Genomic DNA, 18,457 nt, shown 5'->3' with positions numbered 1-18,457 from the left:
AATTCAATTTGGAGGGCCTTTAAGAACTAATTAACTAAATTAATTGATATTGGTTTCACTGAAGCAGATGATGATAACAGTTGTGTGTCTTGCAGTCCTGCCACTCTTATTCCTGCAATGCCAGAGCTTGTGGGATTTTTTAATGATCGAGATAATAAAACAAAACAAGTCTTCTAAACTATTTACTTACTTTATAGCATGTCACTGCCAAGCTTGCACAAACCACAGAATACTTGCCTGCTTTTGTTTCCCCTAGCTTCAGCAGCACAGATGTAACTTTGAAAATTATTCTGGGGGTGGTTTGCTAAGGGCACAGCAGCTATTACTGAGCAGTGCTGCTGCAGGAGTAATTCTTGAAGGTACATTTGGAAGATTAAGTTTAAAAAAAATAAATTATACTGGAACAATTCTGCAGACATGGAGACAGATTTAATGACGAATACACAGGATAATGCTTTGAGAGTGTTAAAGGCAGGAAAATATTGAATGATTACTTTGTGAAGATCTGTTCAATGCATTCCTTGGGGATGGTGCAGGGATGCACTTCCCTTAGGAAGGTGCTCGAGTTTGAATTAAAACTGAGTGAAGCCTCTATTCTTAAATGTATTTACTCATACATGCACACACATATAAAACGCAGCAAACAATCTGCTAACAGTCAGAGAACTAAAGCAATACCATTTCCTCCTACATCTCTTCTTTTTATCTCAATTTTATCCATAAGGTTGGTAAACGTACCTGTTTTTTTTTTCCTTATAACAGTATTTCCTGGATGTTTTGAACTGCTTTTGTTATTAGCTGTCTAGATTCCCTTCATTCTTTCCCTTTTCTTCTTACTTTTATTCTTTCATTTTTTCTCCCTATTATTTAGTCAACTCTACTTTTTCCTCCATTCTCTCCCCCCCTCCCACTTACTCTGCCTTTTGAGCTCTTGGCTACAAATACAAGATTCAAAGGGCAAACCTATTAAAAGAAATGGCATACCTTTATAGCTCTTTCAGAAAAGAAGAAAGAGATGTTTCCCCTCCACCCACTCGAGTGATTTCACCTGGGAAGCTGATGGTTCATTTGCATAACTATGCCTTCTACTTCCCCTGACTGATGGAGGCAGTGGTGTCAGAAAAATTTCAGGAGGTACCCCACTCAACATGAGAATTGCAGAAGCCCTTAGTTCCTTCAAAAGAATGTCAATTAAATAAGCAAACAGACAAATAAACGCCTTTAGTTAGGAGGATTGCCTTTTCTGCTTGCTGCTCCTGGAGTTTGGCTTCATGTAGCAGACAGGAGCCTAGAGTAAATTTCCAGCTGAGGAAAGACTTGTCTTTAGTTTTTCCAAGATGCCCCTAGCAAAAGCATCTACCTTGCAAAAATAATCTTCTTCTGCTGTGTTTTCCTTGTATTTACTGGTGGCCAGTGCTAAAGCCTTGGGCAACCTCTAGGTTTTTTCGGTTTTTTACTTTTTGAACACCTCCCACATCTTCATTTTTTTCTGCTGTTCTGGTTGGGCCTTTGATGATTTCTGCATTGCCATTGCAGATGGGAAGTTCGAGAGACTCTGAAGCGATGCCTGCTTTTGTGGGGTGGTTTAAAAAGTTGCCAATTAAAAATAACCTCAATGAAAAACATTTGATTTCACAATTCAGTCTGAAAAAAGAAAAAAAAAAAAGTATGAGCATGATCATAAAGTTGGAACAAAAAAAAAAATTAATTATAGGGGTTTTCTCTACTGCAAACTCTGACCCTGTAGTATGTGACCCTAAACTGACCATGCTATAAATTACTCATATTGTAAATATTATAATCTTGCCAGCACTGAAGTTTGAGTTCCAGCCTGACTTTATGCATTTCTGGGGTCTCTAAGAAGCCTCAGCATTGTCATTTTTGCATACCTGCCCTCCTATACTTTCTTGTGGTCTGCCTACAAATCTGTACAGCCGTGACACCATGAATATACTTTGAATTGCTTTTACTAGAGCTGAATCCCAAGGATTTTCCTTGGGCAGAGGCAGTATTTACCCTAGGTGCTTTTTCTAGCCTTTTTACTGCAACAATTAGTTTTAATTTTGAGCGCAACTTGCTGTATCAGTTCAATAAAGTAGACTGAATGTTTCATGAGGCTCTGCACTGGTACTGACAGTGTATTTTGCAGTAAGGTTCTGCACCTCGTTACATGCCAGTCTGGCTGCTCACTATTTCATAGCAATCACTTTTTAGAACTGGTAAATCTTCATGCAGAAGGAGAAAAATATAGTCAACATTCCAGTAATTGTTGTTTCTCGCTGCATAAGGGGATTTACAAATAGCGCAACAATGTTGAAGGTAGAATTATTTTTAGATGCTCTGCTGTGAGTTCGAGCCAGCTCTGGCCTAAAATCTATCAACTAGAAGGTCAGGCAATGCTTTATGAATGTAATGGAGCTTCAGTTGTAAAAATCTGCTGCAGGAATCAGAGGCAGAGATGGAGGGATCCATTGAAGAGCTGCACTAAAAATGCAATCCAGCCTGCAGCTATTATTCTTAAAGAGGGAGACGTAACCCAGCCCTGACATCCAGACTATTACACCTAGCAAAACTAGTTTATTTTTGAGGCAGTTTATTAATTAAGTCAGAAATAACTGAGGGGGAAAAATGAAGATATTTTCTGCAGGAAATTAAAGTAGCAATAATAAACAAGTTCTGAACACTCTATTTATTTCCAATTAATGAAATTTAATTTGAAAGATAGAATGAGCTTCCAATCCATGATCCTTATAGCCCAGTATGCCTGGAAACAGAATTCATTTTAATTAGTCATAAAAAGTATTAAAAATCTTCCATTGTCAACCTCCCATAAATTTGGGGCTCTATTCAGAAAGCAAGGATGGCATTACTTTTTTAAAAGACTATGCTGAATATTTATAGTAACATTAATGATAAAAACATACATAAATCATATATCCCTAGCATTTAAATATCCTCCTAATATCTACAGCAGTTGCAAAAGTACTCCCATTGCTGTTGCATCATGGAAATGTTAAATTTAAATCTTCCTTCCAGCAATTTTTGCAGGTCCCTTCCAGGTTTTCTATCACTTTCTGCCACAGGAAAGTTCTTGTGGCTAACACAATAATCTAAGATAATCACCTAGGGAGAAGCAATATTAATTACCTGGTTGCACCTGCCCATCACACAATTAAGTCTGTGACTAACAGGAGACACTTTTTAAACCCCACAGATTCTGTCAGCCACCGGGGGACATCGAAGAGTTTCTCAACCTGTGCATTCAGTCCCTGGAGCTCAGATTCACCTTATTTTTCGTCTCAGATTCCGTTGACACAAAAATCAAACATCCCAAAAATCGTTTCCAAGCTTTAGCCTTCCCATATGGCACAACACGGCATTACCAACTGCACCACGGGAGAGCTCTAATGGCTCCTGACGCACAACATCCCAATTAAGTGCCACAATGAAAGCAGCAATTTCGGCTTGTTTAATAACAGGCTTCACCCAAGCAAGCCTTTGCTTCAAAGGATCTTTTAATAAATGTGAAGTAAAGCTTGAAAGGAGGAAAAAGCTAAACAGAACTATAGTTACTTTGTTACAGATGGTTAAAGTGGAGAATTGTTGGCTTCAAAAGGAAGCTTTTAGTAATTGCAGAGCCTCTCCTGAGTCTGTGGTGTTGCACACACACATACATGAACCAGCACTGGTATGGGCACGCTTGTCTCATTCCCGTGCCTTGCTTGTTTTTAAAAAACATACTTGAAAAAAACAACAATAACAATAAAATGGTTTTTATTTATAGCTCACTGTCCTGTGCTGTGTTGCAGAACTCTTCAGATGTGGTGAGATTTTCGTACATGGCAGAGGGTAGTGGCAAGCCAGCTGAAAGTAAAAACTTTCTGTGAAAAATCAAGCAGAGTTTTATTCTGAAATTAGAATTCTTGCTATCATCTCACAACTAAGACCTATTTATTCTTCTGAATAGACAAGTCTACTGTGCACAGTAGTTCCCCTCTCAAAATCTGCATTTGCAATTAACTGCAGAATTGACATAAGGTGGTAGCAGGTCTAACTTTTTTTACTAAAGTACTTTTTGATAGTGATTTTTTGTATGCTCACACACGTTCCTAAGAGATAACTCTGCTCTTCTTTCCATGAGATTATTCCTTAATTACTTTACACAGCTGAATAACAGATGCATGGCAACAATAGATCAAGAAAAGGCATTAAAGATATTCTCTATCAAATAGTTCCTTTCTAATGGGGGGCACTGGGGAGATCATGGAATGTGGCAGTAATAAGAGTTAATTTACATTTGGCATAATTTAGAGGCCAGAACAGCAGCCAGGAGATCTGTGTTGGTGCAATATGACAAGATGTGCCAACCTACCTTAGCAGCCTTCTTTCCTTTCTGACCTCAGCTGTTTGTATAGAGCATATTCCACAATTTACATTTCAATTTCTATAGATATCCTGGCTTCTGCCTTCTTTAGAGAGAGCTGAGGAATTCTAGGGCAAACCAGCAGCACAAACAGGAAAGGCAGAAAGAAATTTGTAGTAGCAGCATGGTGATTGCTGAAAGGATCTCTTAGTGTGGGAAAACACATTTTTATTTCTCAGTATAATGCTGGTTTCAGGAGTGCAGTTGCTGGTGACATGAAAAAATGGTGCTTTCTTTTTCACCACAGTCCATCTGAACAGCTAAAGACATAATTCCATTTTAACTGAGCACCCTTGTGCAAGGTATTGATATAATGTGCATATGCTTACAGTGAAACATGATGGGTCAAAGCTAAATGATTAAAAACTTGTGTTCACAAACTGTAGTTACGAGGACCTCAGAAAGATTTGATTGAACTCTGTACAGTTCTTTGACATAGACTCGGGTTGCAGAGTTAAAGGCCAAAAAGCATCCCAGAAAAAGGGGTGGAAAAGATCCTGGAAAAGGGGTGATTGATCACTACAGCTGCAGCAGGTATGGGATTAGCAGGGAGAGAGAAAAGGGAGGACTGGGGGCTATTAGGGAGAACACCTCTAGCTCAGTCCTTACAAGGGCACTTGCTGGTGCTACAAGCTACCTGAGCATTACCTGCAAAATGCATCTCCCAAGGAAATGTAAAGCTGGTGTGGGAATGTTGTGTGAGACAAGGCCTCTTTGCTGATTTTTATGTAGGCTTGGGCTACATGTGTTAAATGGTTAAAGGATTAGGGTTTAATTAAGCTGAAATTGGGACCTGCAGTAGCTCCATCTTTAGCTGCAAATTAGTAGCACTTCTTGCCCTTGTGCTCCAAGATAAAATGGTAGATCCTTTCTGCTTGAGTGTTTTATAGTTTGGATTGTAATAAAATATCTTATAGGCAGTAATTGGTGGGTAAACTGGGGAAGGTCACACAATTTATGGGATAACTATAACTTCTGAAAATGGGAAAAACCTCCATCAAACTGCATGCAGGCAATCCAGTTTACCAACATGAAATGCTGATATAAATGCTTATGCTTGAGGCAATTTACAGCCCCAGCTGTTTGAAGTGGGCTCAGCACAGCAGAAATCCCGATTCTCACCCTTTCCATGAGTTAAATCACAGGTGCTCTGATGTTGGGTTGTGGTCTGGGAAGGGTTATTCTGTTTTCTGAATTTCTGCTATTATAATTGCAAGTTTGCTGTTCTGCCTGGCATAAAATGTAAAAATTTAAAAGAGACTTCATAATGTTTCAGCTCTTTGTTTGGATTCTTTTTGTGCTCTGTGGCACTAGAAAATGTTTTTCACTTCTGTATTTCAGTGCTTAAAAAATCAGGATGGTACGTGAGAGAAACAGACACTGGTCAATTCCTCTCCAATTCTGAAATTAGCTGCATAGAGTTGAGAGTGTGCTTTTCAAAAACTTCTGTGTTTAAAGAAGTGTTCAAAGGCTGACCTTTTATGAATGCCTACACTTTAAGGGACTTTTCTATTTTAAAGCATTTGTGGATGGAGTTTTAATGGAAATATTGACATAATGTTGATAATAAAAATGACATCAAAATGTTAATATTGATAGCCATGCAGAAATTCCATGTGCCTCACTGGTTAAAATTACTTCTTCAGCACACCAGGGTCTGGCACAGAGCTCCCCCTGCTAATTGCTGTGATGCTATAGGATTTCCACTACCCAGCTATGGATGTGCCTCTTTCTCCCCCAGCAGTGCTCCTCTATAAAGTTATTTGAGGAGGGAGAGAAAATCTCTCTCAACATAGGAGTTATCACTGAAAATATTCTATAGAAAAAAAGCTGTAATTGGGAGTTTGCAATGGCAGCACGTAGATATGAAACCCTTGCACTAAGTTTGGGGTAAGAAAGAGCAAAGGAAGAAGAATAACATATAGACAGAGCTTTGCCAGGACAATCATGCTGGGTGTCTGTTAGATAAATTGTTTTTACAGTATGTTTTTACTGTTTTTTTTTTTTTTTTTTTTTTTTTTTTTTTTTAACTTCAGCACCTGTTTTCTACTTCAATCTGCTTCTACTTACGAGAGCAATGAAGCTGGTGAAGGGTCTGGAGCACAAGTCTAATCAGGAGCAGCTGAGGGAACTGGGGGCTCAGCCTGGAGAAAAGGAGGCTCAGGAGGGAGCTTACTGCTCTCTGTAACTCCCTGACAGGAGGCTGTCACCAGGTGGGGGTCAGGCTCTGCTCCCAAGTAACAAGTGACAGGACAAGAGGAAACGGCCTCCAGTTGCACCAGGGGAGGTTTAGATGGGGTATTAGGAAAAATTTCTTCACCAAAAATGCTGAGCAGAGGAACATGCTTCCCAGGGAAGTGGTGACATCACCAGCCTTGGAGGTATTGAAAAGGTGTGTAAAGGTGGCACTTGGGGACATGGTTTAGTTGTGGGACTCGGTGATCCTAAACATCTTTCACACCCAAATAATTCTATGATTCTACATATCTTTGGGCTATCCAGAAATTTTCCTCTGTTGACTTGAGCTTTTTAATCCCCATTCTCTGTTGTTCTCACTGGTGTTCACATTATTTATGTTTCCTTTGCTCAGGAAGGGAATCAGACAACACTGCTTAATAGAGTAAATATGTTACCACACTGTAATACACTGGTAAATGTATCAGGTGTATCTCAGCCCTATAAAGGATGAGGAAAGCAGGACATGTGATAAAAATTTTACAGCAGGGAAGTTGTGTTTACTGACCTGTATAAATTTCAGGGATTTCATTCTCCAAGTGTGGCAATAGATTTGTTTTGTGGTGCATGTACCACTCAAACTCAGAATCAATACAAGCGGGGCGGTGTGGCACTCTGGCATGTACTCGTCTGAGCCATCCCAGGTAATCAGATTTATGTTCATGAAAGTTCTTGTTCTGTGGTATAGTGAAAAATACAGGGGACTGCACATTCCTCTGAAATGATCTCTCACGTTCCAGCTGACTACACGCGATGGTTGCAGCAAGAGCTCTTATTCCAAGTGCACGAATTGGAAACTTGAGAGCCCCGAGGCACTGAGCAGTACAGGAGCCACTGGTGGATTTGCATATCCATCTCCATTACCAGGGAGCCAAGGGCTGGATTCTGTCAGACAGAGCAAGGTGTGAGTCATATTCCCACTAAATAGATTGCTCAAGGAGCAAGTCATTTTTGAGAACTGGTTTATAACTCTCAATTATGCCATTAAATGTCCACAGTAGTCCACAGCTGTAGCCTCACTCCTTGGAATATCCAGTTCCATAAAGAAATGGAAGGTGAGGGCTTTATACACGTGCAGTGAAGCAGAGCAGGATTTGATCTGTAATCTCTGGATGAATTCACTCACTGCAGAACAGGTGGGGGTTATTTTTGCTTGTCTGAGGGTGAGAATCCCCACATCATCACCATCTTCTCTCATAGCAAAGGCTAGCGAGCTGAGCTCGCTGCTCTGGAGAGTCCAGGGAAGCCACTTTTCCAAAGGCATTCCTGCAATCTCACAGATACCTTTGCCCTGTTCACCTCAACCCTCGTTAGGCACAGCTGATTTTCCAGGAGTATGCATTGCTTTGTTGCTCATTTTTCATCTGAGCTAGAAAGGTCCCAATTTACCTAGAAAGCATAATGATGTCTAGCAAAGATCTTCACAACTATCTACAACCACACCTCTCTCACCATGAATTAAACTACCCTGTCATGCTGAGATTTGGGGCTTCTTTCTGGGGCAGCCAGATCCTTTAGTTACCAGCCCTGGCAAAGCTAAAGTGGAGTAGGTAAGACTTGACTTTCCACTCCCTTGGTCCTTTTTTGTTGTACTGGCTTGCATTTATGGAATAGAACCATCCAAGGAGGCTGAGATTGATGACCTATAAAGCACTGAGATGTTGGCAAGAAGATTTCTAGGACAGTTTGTCAATTATATCAAGTTCAACAACACAACAAACTGAGCAGAGTTGAACACCAACAGGGCTCCTGACACAAAAAGGAAACTGTGAAAACAATCTTGTCTTGCTCTCCCAGGACTCAAAATGGTCTTTACATCTGTTGGGTTGTGTGTCGTTGGCCTTTGCGGCCAAGAAGAGGCTCTGCATCTGCTCCTGAAAACACTGACCCAGCTCTGGCAGATGCAGCTCAGCCAGAAGGAAACCAGCCCTCAGCTCCTGTGCAGATGTTGGCTCTGGGGTTGTCTATCCAGTAGTTTAGGAGGATGTGCCTCTCTCATGCCCACACAATGTTCATTGTGTCCAGTGTGCTGGAGATTCCAACAGATTCCAATTTTTTGGGTTAAGCTTCCTGTTTCCCCTTCTCTGACCAGCCTGCTTCACTCATATTGGCTGAGATGTGCTCAGGAGCCTGCTCTGAGACAAATGAATTCTTCATTTTGAATCTCCAACAGTACTTCCTTTTCAAAAGCAGACACATATATAAAACTTAGATAATATTCTGAGTTTGCTTTTCTACAAAGTTATGTACTCACCAGTCTGTTAAATGCAAGCAAAGTGCTATCAGACAACTTGATGACAAAGTTCTGATTCCTTCAAGTTATTACAGAACAGTTAGAAAAATGTTTATTAAGACATTTACTGCTATAAAGAATTTGTGCTTATCTTATGGAGCCTTTGTTGTGTGGACATAGTACTAAAGAGGTTCTTCTCAAAGAGGGTGTGTTGTTTTTAAGACACAAAACTTGAAAGATGAAAAAGATTCAATATAACATTTGTTCCAAAGTGATGGGCTTTTATACTTTGAAAATTTTTTTCTCTAAAGAGACAAGAAAATGAAATGAGAGATGATGTGGAAGGGATAGGAAAGAGAAAGAATGGGATCCCCTTAGGACATGGGGAGATGAGATTATATTATTATCAGAAGGGTGGCTCAGATCGGATGCTAACATGATCGTGCATTCCTAAATTCCTAAATTTTAATTAGAGAGTCAGAACTGCTTTAATATCAGAGGCGCTTTTCTAAAGAATGCGAACACAACTGATCTGGAAAATAATTTGAATTTGTGGTGCAACTAGTTTATGTAAAATATGAACATGGATTTTACATGAATATTATTTTAAAGAAAGGGTTGAATAAAATTAGAATTACTCCACATAATCAAACACAATCCAGATCTGAATATTTTGCAAGCTGTGGCAAATGGCTTTGTAATAGAAACATGGACTGACTGGAGAAGTAATGAGTCCCTGTGGATTCATGTAAGCCAAAGCTTCTTAATTCTGTATACCATATACTGTGTATGGAAGGAAATATGCTTTCACTTACAAGTTTCAACTCTACTTTAAAAAGTGGTAAGTGCAGTACAAGTTCAGAACATGAGTCTTTAAAGCTGTGTAGCTATTTAATAACTACCTTTTAGTATTTAATCTTTGATATTTTATGGTGGGTACTGAGAAACTAAGTGCTGCCATGTTACCTGCTAGGACAATTTTTTGTTTAAAATGTGTACTACTTAAAATGTAGTGAGACTCACATGAGGAAGTGTTACAAGCCTTAGGATTCCCAAACAAATCTCATAAGTATTAATTAAGATCTCTTTTTAAAATGGTCTGGCTTGAAGAGAGATAGCATCTACCTGTATTTTCTCCTGGATGAAACAGCAGTAGTGACAAGTTTAACTCCACATGAGGGAAAAACCAATTCTTTTCAATTCAATTCAAACCAATTTAGAGTAGAATTCCTTTGATTTTATGGCTAATACTGCATTCTCATGCATTCAGCTCACCAATCCAAATGACCACATGCCTATTTATGTATGAGGGGAAAAGCATCCATACAGGGAGGCTTCCCTACCTTTGGAAATTGCTCCCACAAGTGTGTACTGGATTTGGACTTAAAACTGATGAACCATTTACTTTGGAGAAGGTTAAACCACTGGGTGCAGAGAACCTGCTATCTTCCTCAGAGCTTGCATAACTTAGCTGATAAGGAGAACTTGTTTTTTATGCCAGAATTGTGTGTCTGCAAGGGGATAGCTGGTCTGACAAATTTGGTCCATGAAAGCAGTAACAATTCCTAGGTGCACTGCAGGTCTTGAAGGTAGACTGTATGGGATGCTCCAAAGGTCTAATGAGGTGGTGGGTGTATAAATTACTGGGTTCACTGCAGGATCAAATGGAACGAGTATTACTTAACATGCAAGAAGCAATGTGAGTGGAATAATTAGATTAGTTTCTTTTATAGTGGAAACATTTGTCTTCTGGGAAACTTGTAACTGCAACAGCAAGGTTATCTCATGCTATCTCTGGATTAATGTAGAGGTGTTTACCTAAAAAAAAGCTTCAGATACAAAGAAAAATGTAAAAGGCTTCACTTACAAAAACAACCCAAATTAGGATCAAATTCTGTGACTCATATGAAAGTTATCTTAGATAACACAGCAGGAAAGCATTAGTCTACAAGACATAATTGTTTGGGCCATTACAACCACCAAACTCCCTCCTGCCCCTGCCCAGCTTTAAATCGAGCAGTTTATCTTAATTATCAGCCAACAGAGAATTGACTAGACCTAAACCAAATCCCCATTAACCTCTCCTGTAATGTGTCTTCCAACACGGACCCACAGCTCCTCAGACCACACCAAAACCTGCTTACAAGGCAAACAGCCCTCCCCATACTTTGATAACCTGTAATTCAGCAGCTGGAGGAATTTATCTCCCCTCAGTGCTCAGTAACAACAGGTTGTGGGGAACACTGAGATCACTTACTTAGTCACATATCTGCTATATTTGGTACTTATACCACACTTTTTTTTTATTTTTTATTTTTGAATCATTATTCATCCAGGGCTTAAAAAACTCCAAAACACATGACACTTTTTTTTTCCCCCCTTCTAAGACAGAAAGTGTAACAACAGTGTTAATCTTCTGGGAACTTTTTAAATTTAAGGTGCCAAAGATAAAACTTAATGAGGTGTGAAGAGATACAGTCTTTTGCATCTGTCTATCAACAACTTAAACATGGGAAAAAATAAAATAATCTACTTGAATAGCATCTGATTGTGTGCTTTATTTTGATTCCTATCTTGGTTCTGAGAGGCACTTAGTCCATGGAAAAAGAGAGCACTTAATATCTAGCAAGACCAGCCCGTGTGTCTCAGCGGCTCACTGAGCATTAATTTTCAAGGACAAAATCAAAAAGAAATGTTGCTACTAATGTTTCTTTGAAAGTTGCAGCAGAAGGCAGATGCAGTGGAGTAGGGTGGCAACCAGGGACAGGTTCCATGGCCTGAGATTCAAGTGCTGGCAGCAGGTGTGGGGCCTGACATTGGAGCTGTTTGCTCTGGTTTGTGTCTCAGCTGAATCTGGTTTGATTTGCTGCTACAGATTCAGGGTTAAACCTGAATCAGCAAACAGCTGTATGTTGGTCTGAACTGTAAAAGGTCTTTGAATATTTTTACTGTTCCTCTCCAAATGGTGAAAAACTCTCTTATCAGATATTATTTTCCGTTGAGTATTTATTGTTAAAATGCAGTAAAGAGCATTCTGGATTTTCATTCTTTCAGCTCTGGAGCTTCGTAATACTCCTGAACCAAAGCTACTGTTTTGGGGTTTCTTTTTAGTTATGTATTAATACATGAAGCACATGATTCATCCTTACATTGCACCAAACCCCTCAATTTTAATTAACTTCTTTAAGGACTTCATTCTGTACCCACTGACATTAATTAAGAAGTTCCATTGGCTTTTAGCTATCAGTCACTGCATTTGCTTGGGGCCAGATTCACCCAGGGGAGGTGTTACAGAATTACCCACTGAAATAGCTGAAGCCAGGAAGGAGAGCCTGAATGTCCACCTGCCTTGCAAAGGCAGCTGTTTGATGCAGGGCTGCCAGGAGGGCTCTTCCTCTGCAGCACCTGAGCCTGACCTGATGAGAAGCACCTTTTAAAAGGTGGTGGCAAGCAGAGGTTGCTTAGGAGGTTTAGGGTTATAGCTGCTCAGCCCTTTCAGTCTGAGGGCTTCACTTTGGGAGCTGCAACGTAAATATTTGCTGGCTGTACCCCAGCTGCTTCTCTTCTCTCAGTTGCCCTCTGACATTGCAGGGATCGGTTATGCTCTCCTGAGCTCTCCTGGCTGCAGGGGAGGGGCACTCAAGGCCTGTTAAAAGGTAGGAAATGTCTCATGTGAGCTAGGCAGAAGGTGTGGAAGAGGAGTCTGGTTTAACAGTTAAAGCCTTAGAAAGATCAGACTAAGTTTCACTCTGAGCTTATTGTTGTTATTGTGGGCTAAAGAGCCTTTGGACTAAATAAAAAAGGTAAACCTGGCAATGGAGAGCAGAGGTTGTGAATCACTGGTGGAGATGGAGCAGTTTGGCACAGAAGAACTGGAGTTTCTGCCTCCAGGGTAAGTAACCAGTGTTTTTTCATCATTGATTTTTTTTTTTTTTTTTTTTTGTGGAGGTGGTGGAAGTTCAGCTAAGCCTTTTGTAGCTCTGACTCCACATTCATGTGTGCTGCATTTTGGGTGTTCTTTCTTGCTTCAGCATTTAGAAAGGTGCAGCCTTCAGAGACTACTAGCATGGGCACAGGGTTTCCTTGGAGGTCTGTGGTTAGTTTTTGAGTATCCCTCCCTTTAATAGGGGCAGAGGGAAGGTTTGCCTTGCCGTGCTAAGAAGCTTGAAAACCTGATGTGTGTATTTTGTGTGTGTGTAAATGAGTCAATTTTGAGAAATGAGCCAAGAAATCTGCCCTCTTAGGGAGTTCAGTAAAGGGAATGGGCATTTCAAATACACTCTTAATTTTGCCTGTAGGGGAAAAAAAAAAACCTAATAAAATAGTATTTATCCTAGGCAGCAGCAACAATTGTTTTATCTCTTTGCTTAGCTCTTTTCTGCCACGTAACACACTTGAATAAAGTTCATAGTTTCTATTATTTTTTAATTACTTTTATTGCATAACTGGGCAAATCCACATTTTTAAACAGGCTTGTAACTTTCCTGAACTGAGATCATACAGAAGCAACAGGAGTTGCTTACGTGTATATAAACTGCAAATATTTTTTATGACTGTGTTTAGAAAGTGTTGCTTATTTTGGAGAACACTGAGCACTTTATCTACTGCATAGGGTGGATGTCACAGCTAGCTTTTTTTTAAAAGTTGAAGTTTTTCTGTGGTAACTGTTTATTTCCTATGTTTATTAACAGAGTAGCTGGTTTTTTAAAGCAAGGCCAGATGAGGTGAGCAAGAGGGCAGAATAAAGTTGAAGTCTGTACTATTTTTGCCAACAGTCATTAATCAAATGCATTTGGAAACAAATAGTGGCCTGATTTACTTATGCAGTATTATGATGATATAATTGCATCAAATTTTGAGGAGGTTCTCTCATTTACACCAGTGTGAGTAAAAAGGAAAAGCAGGTCTTGGATCTACCTAGCAAAATGCAGCTTGTTTGCCAGGAAGGCTGGATAAAATGTAGATATCACACAGTCACTGTGCCTCTAGCTGCTGTGCTTACCACCAGCAGCTCAAAGAGAATTATTTAATCCTTGTTTGCATAATAACTTCTGATAAATAATTCAAGAACGTATGGCCTAAAGTTTTTTTAAGGCAGTGCCTGAGGGAGAAACATGATTCTGTTCCAGTTTTAACAAGGCACCAGGAACCCCAGCAGAGTTGTTAGAGCCGTATTCGAGCTCCTCGGACATGTTTTGGTGTAAAAGGTACAGTGAAAGGCAGAAGAGGACTTCAAGATATTTCATGGGGAGTTGTCACAAGAGGAAGCACACCTCTGTGCAATCACATACTGTGTGTTTGTAGTGGGAGAAGCAGCAGCAGGCTGGAAGGTCCCTCTTTAGTAACAGCACTTAATGGTGGAATCCACTAAATCAAGTGTCTAGAGAGCGGTGAAAAAAGGTTTTTTTAAAACTTTTAAAAAATTCTTTATGCCTTATACAACAAGGTGCTTAATACAGTCTTGCTGACAGTAAGTGCTTCAAACTGGCTTCTCTCTTTTTTTCCCCCTCTCTCTGGTTATCTTTACAATGTTGAAGTGATCGTGATTAAGGAATGAAAACATTATCATATCTTTGGCTACTTTCTGCCTTCATATTGTGTATTTGGGGGGAAATTATTTATTTATAGGACCAAACCAATTCTGTTAACAAACATAATAACTCGAATTTATCTCTGTCAGATGAAGTCTGATACCCTTATTACTTGCATCTGTTTACTGCAATGAGGTTTGCTTGGATTTAATACATTGCTGAACGTGAATAAGGATGGAAAATCTGGTCCTTACATTGTTGATCTGGAAGGGGGGAAAAGTAATTATTGTCCCTGACAGCCCAGGGGCTATCATGGTTGTTTGAAAACTATTTGTTCTTAGTCATGGTTTTTGATATCAATACCTACAGTGCCACATCCAAGTCTCATATCTAATAATTGCAATATCAACAAGTGCTTCTTTGGATTTAATGCAAAATCTTGTTTGTTTTCAGCCAATTCTCTGACCTGATTTTTGTTTGGTTTGTGTTGTGGGAGAGTTTTATTTGATCATACTCTTCCATCTACCCTGGTTTTGCTTCTCTGTATTAAAAAAACAAAAAAATCAGTAAAGGTGACATTTACCTTCATAACAGAAGGATCTGTAAAAGTTTACCTGGAGCAATTTACTTAAAATTTTTGGGTCCTTAGCAAGTGTGGCAGTGTGGTCATTTCCATACTGTTGTACTCTGTAGCAATTCTGATTTATATTTTGGTTACCTCAAAGCAGATTTTGGTAAAGATGGATGTTAATGAAGCATCATAATGACCAAAGTATTACTTTTATACTCGTGATACATATGTTTTATAGAAATTAATGCTGCATAGACTTTTTATTGACTTTCTATCCCATGCTAATTTTAATATAATGCAGAAAAAGTGACTTACCACCAAGCAAGACTCTTGGGCATGTGCTGTCAGTTTTTATCTGATGCAGATAAATGCCCTGGATGTTTTGAGATCTTTCAGTCTTTGTTAGAGTGCCTGATTTTCATGGACCTTTGAATGGAAGTAAGCAATTTGGCAAGAAATTAGTTGTTCTTGCAGAAGGCTTATAAATGAAAAAAGTGCAAACCTGGCAGAAGGACAAAGTGAAATGTGACTGTCGTAATTGTTCAAACATTCTACCAGGCTCTTCCAGGCAGGCTGCTAAAATGCAAGTGCAGATGACAGCTGTGTATCTCCAGGTGAGGTTGATTCTGTTTGAAAATCTGGTTTTGTTCTATGTAGGCAATTCAGCTGTTTGAATTTCAACAAGGAGAAACCTTACATGTACCATGCTTTATGTTTAGCTTTTTCCTCTGTGTTTATCTGCAGAATTCCCATTGAGACTCTCCTGTTACAATGTTCCCTGGAAAATCCTTTGGTATCTCATGCTGTGCTTCTTTCAAATCTGAGGTGTAACAGTACCAGTTTAATCTCTCCATCTGTTGATGGCAGAAGATCAATGCTGCAAAATTGTGTGTTAATATAAACCTCTGGTGTGTTTTGTTTGGCATTTGCGTTATTTCTAGCTTTCTGATTATGAAAAGGGAGTCTGCCATAGGATCTGGTTATACCTGTAAGTAATTTTAGAGTCTTGTTCATTCTGCAGCATCCCACAGCCTTGATCAGCAAGATATTATAGCTGTACCTTGTGTTAAGGGTTAGGGAAATACCACAGAGTTTGGGAACTAGATGTCTCCTAGCTCTGTAACAAATTAGAGTGCACATGGGAAAAGCACATTGGCTGCTTAGATATTATTGTTATGTATAGAAAGGATGTTTTATTCTGGAGAAAATCCCTCCTTGGTTACTTGGAAACTAGACTGTATCTTAAAGAGTTTGTATATTAAGAACCAACATTTTATGTGTATAACTTGATTGGTAGCCACGGCATTCCCACTGCACTGTGCTCGCAGTTTTGAGACCCACTTTTGTAGAGGTAACCCAGTAACAGGAAAGCACATGAGGCCATAAGGATGATTTAAATAGAAATACAGGAGTTGGTTATCTTTGTTGAATTTGTCTTTTGGGGTTTTTTTTGGGTTTGTTTGTTTGTTTGGGAGGGTTTTATTTTTTAAGGGGGTGGGTTTTTTTGTTGTTTTAGGGGTTTTTTTTGTGGTTGGTTGGTTTGTTTGGGGTTTCTTTTGTGGTGTTTGTTGGGGTTTTTTTGCTTGTTTGTTTGGTCTTTTTTAATGTAGACCTTAAGATCAAAATGTACTCCCAGTTTTATCAGTTTCAATGACCTGCAATTCCCTTGTCTATTACACAAGTGTTGAGCTTATCTGGGGTCTTATGTTGACTAATTTTTTAATGACTTTAATGACTTTCATCTCCTGGTTCTCATTTTTGTTCATTTTACTCTGGAGTAGCAATAGGCTAAGAGTGGGCTCATAGCCAGTTACTCTCTGGCTCAAGTGGCGTCTGGCACTCCTGTCTGATGTTTGTCATCCAAAGCCATGTTCATGTTCAAAAACATTATCTCACATTAGAAAGGAAGGGTGCATTTTAATAGAAATTCCAAGAGCAATTATGGGTAGTTGGCTTTGACTGTACAGTTCCAGTTGTATGATAAACATTTATAATTCTTCCATGAATAACTGCAATGCACAGGTTATTTTGAAGCCCTATTGTAACACACACTGTCAAGGGAAAAAATTTGTCTACGGGCTTCAATTGCTGAACTTGGATAAAAGATTTCTCCTCAGTCTCAGCTTTAAGAAAAAAAGAAACCCTTCCCCATATGATAGAAAATACTGGAGTAGCAAGAGTTAAACTATTGTGGTGAGCTTACAAATCGAACACTGATTGCAATTTGAAAGCCAGATTACATTGTGTCATTTGCATCTGCAGTATTTCTAGAACTGGCAAATGACAATGCCCAGTTGTTTTTTATTTCCTGGGAATGTTTTTTCACTCTCATTTCTGTGAAATTTCTACCCAGGAGGTTATGCAATGGAAATGCTGCCTCTTCCCTATTGAAACCCCAAGTGTATCTCGCCCTTCAGAAATGATGTTTGTATATATGTGTATAGCTTAAGACAGCTAAGCTTGTCTAAATAAATAAACAAAAGCATGTTTTTAACATCTTCCATTGAAATTCTGCATTACAGGAAGCTGCAACCTGTTCATAGCCCATAGGGATGGCTTTAGTCAGAGGAAAGAAGCACTCCTAAGCAAACACTATGAAGTATATATGTTTGAAGCTCTATTTGACACCACAGAAGTTTTGTTATGTTATTCACACCTTTTATTACTCTAAAGAAATAAACTCAATTTAACAATAATATTAAAGAAATTGGGGAATGCTACAGAGTCTGGTTTTAGGATGTTTTGTCTTTTTTTTCTTCTCCCCACTTCCTGAGCTGCATTACTTCAATTGATCTTGTCTAAGTTCATCTTGGACTGCAGCTGATTACAGAGAAGAACTTGTTGCTTTTTTTCTGTTAGCTGCCTAGGTTTGTGTGAAATGTTTGGGTCACTTATCTGTCTTAGAATAAATGGACTCTGCTCTCTGAATGTGGGTATACTTTTAAATAAAATTAGATCAGCTTATCCCTGCTTTTAGAAGTGCAAAGGTGAAGTTAATAAAGAGAGTGATTTAGACAATTTTAGTTGTCCCTGTTTGTTGCAGTGGAGCAACTTCTTTAAGTGGCCATTGCCAGCTGGGAGAAAGGTTTGGCATTTCTGGACCTGGCAAACACTTGGCGAGATGGCCTTGCTGTGCCACTGCCCTGCATCACCATTGTTCAGCTCCACAGCCTCTAACCAATGCCTAGAGAAGGAAAAACCTGAGTTAATGCTGTTTATCAGGTTGTGTACAGCTGTAATAAAGATCTTGTCTTGTGATCACTTATGCAAGTGAGTAATTTCATTCACACCAGTGAACTCCGTGACTTCAGGGAGACTGCTCTCAGTGGTTTGCTGGCTTGAGGCTGCTGTGTGTAAATTATGGCTGCTGGATGTTTTCTAATTATGCATTTTTAATTAAATATTGCATATCAAAAATTTCAACTATATTTCTCTAGAGCCAAAGAGTAATATGATACATAACA

The 18,457-nt window shown here is 39.2% G+C and overlaps 1 protein-coding gene and 2 long non-coding RNA genes across 14 annotated transcripts in view; 2 read left to right on the top strand and 1 right to left on the bottom strand.

Annotated features, from left to right (window-relative positions):
• The window catches only part of NLGN1 (neuroligin 1), a 428,954-nt gene that overhangs the window by 270,433 nt on the left and 140,064 nt on the right, over nucleotides 1-18,457 (top strand). The window lies entirely within an intron of this gene.
• Nucleotides 3,791-5,141, bottom strand: LOC138114863 (uncharacterized). Its single transcript, XR_011152850.1, has 3 exons — nucleotides 5,072-5,141; nucleotides 4,373-4,491; nucleotides 3,791-3,864 (listed from the first exon to the last, which is right to left on the bottom strand). It is a non-coding gene; the product is annotated as an uncharacterized lncRNA (long non-coding RNA).
• Nucleotides 12,255-18,457, top strand: part of LOC138114481 (uncharacterized) — an 89,263-nt gene continuing 83,060 nt past the window's right edge. Inside the window, exon 1 of one of the 2 annotated variants that reach the window (XR_011152646.1) lies at nucleotides 12,255-12,783. This is a non-coding gene — a long non-coding RNA (uncharacterized lncRNA). The remainder of the gene's footprint in view (nucleotides 12,784-18,457) is intronic. The other variant, XR_011152645.1, reaches the window with a different exon arrangement.

The sequence above is a fragment of the Aphelocoma coerulescens genome, chromosome 9 (genome assembly GCF_041296385.1).
Source record: "Aphelocoma coerulescens isolate FSJ_1873_10779 chromosome 9, UR_Acoe_1.0, whole genome shotgun sequence".
In the NCBI taxonomy this organism is placed as follows: Eukaryota; Metazoa; Chordata; class Aves; order Passeriformes; family Corvidae; genus Aphelocoma; species Aphelocoma coerulescens.
The sequence above is the reverse complement of the archived record's forward strand: the minus strand, read 5'-3'. Positions and strand labels throughout refer to the sequence as shown.